Here is a 4,218-nt window from a genome sequence, read left to right as displayed (position 1 = left end):
AGACGCTGCCGCCGAGGAAAGTCCTGTACTACTAGCCATGGTCAACCCTAGCGTGTTCTTCGACATTGCCGTCGACGGCGAGCCCTTGGGCTGCGTCTCCTTCGAGCTGTTTGCAGACAAGGTTCCAAAGACAGCAGAAAATTTTCGTGCTCTGAGCACTGGAGAGAAAGGATTTGGTTATAAGGGTTCCTGCTTTCACAGAATTATTCCAGGGTTTATGTGTCAGGGTGGTGACTTCACACGCCATAATGGCACTGGTGGCAAGTCCATCTATGGGGAGAAATTTGAAGATGAGAACTTCATCCTAAAGCATACAGGTCCTGGCATCTTGTCCACGGCAAATGCTGAACCCAACACAAATGGTTCTCAGTTTTTCATCTGCACTGCCAAGACTGAGTGGTTGGATGGCAAGCATGTGGTCTTTGGCAAAGTGAAAGAAGACATGAATATTGTGGAGGCCATGGAGCGCTTTGGGTCCAGGAATGGCAAGACCAGCAAGAAGATCACCATTGCTGACTGTGGACAACTCGAATAAGTTTGACTTGTGTTTTATCTTAACCACCAGACCATTCCTTCTGTAGCTCAGGAGAGCACCCCTCCACCCCATTTGCTCGCAGTATCCTAGAATCTTTGTGCTCTCGCTGCAGTTCCCTTTGGGTTCCATGTTTTCCTTGTTCTCTCCCATGCCTAGCTGGATTGCAGAGTTAAGTTTATGATTATGAAATAAAAACTAAGTAACAATTGTCAAAAAAAAAAAAAAAAGAAGGAAATGTCCTCAACCAAAGGCATCTACAAAAAACTTTCAACTAATATCACACTTAATAACCAAAAACTAAATATTTATCCAGAAAGCTTATAAACTTAACAGGATTTATGGCTTGTCACTTCTATTAAATATCATACAGGAAATTCTACCAGTCAATAAAGTAAGAAAAAAAAAAAAATAAAGGCATAGAATGGAATGACAAAAGTGAAAACTATCTTTATTTAGAAATTAGAGGATCATCTATGTATAAAATTATAAGGAAATTACAACACAAAAAGCTATTAGAACTATGACTAGAAAGCTACCTACTTAGTAGGGTAATGCAATACAACCTCAATAAGCAAAAATTAATTGTATTTCTGTTTTTCTTTTAACTTTTAAGTTCAGGGGTACATGTGCATATTTCTTATGTAGGTAAACTTATGTCATGGGGATTCATTGTACAGATTATTTCATCACCCAGGTATTAAGCCTAGTACCCATTAGTTATTTTTCCTGATCCTCTCCCTCCTCCACCTTCCAGTAAGCCTCCGTGTCTGTTGTTCCCCTCTATGTGTCCATGTTTTCTCATCATTTAGCTCCCATTTGTAAGTGAGAATATGTGGTTGGTATTTGGTTTTCTGTTCCCATGTTAGTTTGCTAAGGATAATGGCCTCCAGCTCCATCCATGTTCCTGCAAAGGACATGATCTCATTCATTTTTATGGGTACATAATGTTCCATGGTGTATATGTACCACATTTTCTTTATCCAGTCTACCACTGATAGGCTGATTCCAGGTCTTTGATATTGTGAATAGTGCTGCAATGAACATACACATGTATGTGTCTTTATGATGCAATGCATTTCTATATAATAGCAACAAACAACCTAAAAGTTAAATTATGAAAATAATTGCAATCACAATAGTATAAAAAAGAATAAAACATTTTGGAATACATTTAACAAACATGTAAGACTTATATGCTGAAAATTACAAAGCATTGCTGAGAGAATTTTTAAAAGATGTGAATGACTAGAGAGAGATACCTTGTACATGGATTGGAAGACTCAATATTGTTAAGTTGGCAATTTCCCTCAATTTATCTGTATATTCAATCTAAATCCTCATCAAAATCCCAGCAAGCTTGTTTGGTAGAAAGTGACAAGCTGATCCTAAAATGTATATGAAAATGTAAAGGATCTAGAATACCTAAAGAACAAAGCTGGAGAACTTAAACTACTTTATTCAAAACTTATTATAAAGCTACATTAATTAAGACAGCATGGTGTGGGCCTAAGAATGTATGTAAAGGCCAATGGACTAGAATAAAGAGTCCATAAATACACCCATACAATAATAATAAGTCAAGAAACTAATAAGAACATGAGCAAAAATTTGAAATGACACTTCACCAAACAAGATACAGTCATACATCTCTTAATGATGGGGTTTCATTCTGAGAAACACATTGTTACGTGATTTTGTTGTGCAAACATCTTGGAGTGTATTCACAAACTTAGATATTATAACCTATTACACACCTAGACTATATGGTATAGTCTATTCCTCCTAGGCTACAAACCTGTACGGAGTATAACCGTACTGAATACCGTAGCAATTGTAACACAATGGCACATTTTTATGTATCTAAACATATCTAAACATAGAAAAGATTCAGCAAAACTACAGTATACAAGATAAAAAATGGTACATCTAAAAGCTGTAAAAGACACTTACATGAATGGTGCTTGCAAGACTGGAAGTTGCTCTGGGTGAGTCAATGAGTGAGTGATGAGTGAATGTGAAGGCCTAGGACATCACTGTATACTACTGTGGACTTTATAAACACTGTACACTTATACTACACTAAGTTTATTTTAAAATATTTCTTTATTTAATAAATTAACCTTGGCTTACTGTAACTTTTTTACTTTATAAACTTTTTTAACTTTTTGACTTTTGTGATAACACTAAGCTTAAAACACAAAGACACTGTACAAAATATTTTCTAACTTTATATCCTTAAGTTATCCTTTTTTTCCATTTGAAAGATTTTTTAATATTTTACTTAAAAAACTTTTAAATTAAAAACTAAAACACAAACATGCACACTGGCCTAGACCTACACTGGGGCAGGATAATCAATATCACTTTCACCTCCACATCTTGTCCCACTGGAGGTATTCAGGGGCAATAATACACATGGAGCATCATCTCCTATGATAGCCATGCCTCCTTCTGCAATATCTCCTAAAGGACCTGCCTAAGGCTATTTTACAGTTAATTTTTAAATATATAAGTAGAGGAGTATACTCTAAAATAATCATAAAAATACAGTGTAGTGAATACATAAACCAGTAACATAATCATTTATTGTCATTGTCAAGTGTTATGCACTATACATAACTGTATATGCTATACTTCCATAAGACTGGCAGCACAGTAGGTTTGTTTACACCAGCATCACCACAAACATGTGAATGATGTGTTGCACTATGACATTATGACAGCTACAACATCACTAGGCGATAGGAATTTTTCACCTCCATTATAATCTTATGGGACTACCGTTTGTATATGCAGTCCATCATTTACTGAAACATTGCTGTGCAGCACCTGACTGTATGATAGCAACTAAGCATATGAATGCACATGAAAAGATTCCCAGCATCATTGGTTATTAGGGAGATTCCAAATAAAACCACAAGGAGGTAACACTGTGCACCCTCTAGAATGTCTATAAAAATGTCTAAAAGACTGACCTAGCAAGTTTTGGTGAGAATGTGGATAAATGGAACTCTCATATATTGCTGGTAAGAATTTAAATAGTACAGCCATTTTAAACATTTCCTAAAAAGTGATACATATCTTTCCATAGGACCCAGAAACTCCACCCCTAAGTAGATACACAAGAGAAATGGAAATTTGTGTCCTCCAAAGACTTGCATGCAAAATTTCAAGGGGGCATTATACATAATAATGTGTCCTTATTGGAAACAATACAAATCTCCATTAACAGATGAATAAACAAACAAATATGATATACACATACAATGGATTACTACTCAAGAATAAACAAGAAATGAACTATTAATACATGCAACAACATGGATGAGACTGAAAAACGTTGTGCTAAGCATGAGGTGCTGCATACCAAAGACTACATACAGTATTATTCCATTTATATGAGATTTATAGAAAATTCAAAAGTATAGTGACAGAAATCAGATCAGTGGGTACCTGATGCTTGGGATGAGAATGGAATTGGTTGCAAATGGACAGGAGGAAAACTTGGGGATGGGTGGGTAATATAATTGTTCTAGAATTGATTGTGGCAATGATTGCAGAACTATGTAAACTTACTAAGAGTCATTGAACCATAAACTTAAAAAGGGTAAATTTTATATTATCTAAATTATACCTCAGTGAAAATATGTTTTTAAAAAAATAACCCACTTTAAAACAAAAGC

General features: G+C 35.3%; 1 pseudogene; it reads left to right on the top strand.

The window, feature by feature from the left end:
• LOC103239434 (peptidyl-prolyl cis-trans isomerase A pseudogene) lies at positions 1–784 on the top strand (annotated as a pseudogene).
• The last annotated feature ends 3,434 nt before the right edge of the window (positions 785–4,218 follow it).

The sequence above is a fragment of the Chlorocebus sabaeus genome, chromosome 1, assembly GCF_047675955.1.
Source record: "Chlorocebus sabaeus isolate Y175 chromosome 1, mChlSab1.0.hap1, whole genome shotgun sequence".
NCBI classification, from domain to species: domain Eukaryota; kingdom Metazoa; phylum Chordata; class Mammalia; order Primates; family Cercopithecidae; genus Chlorocebus; species Chlorocebus sabaeus.
The sequence above is the reverse complement of the archived record's forward strand: the minus strand, read 5'-3'. Positions and strand labels throughout refer to the sequence as shown.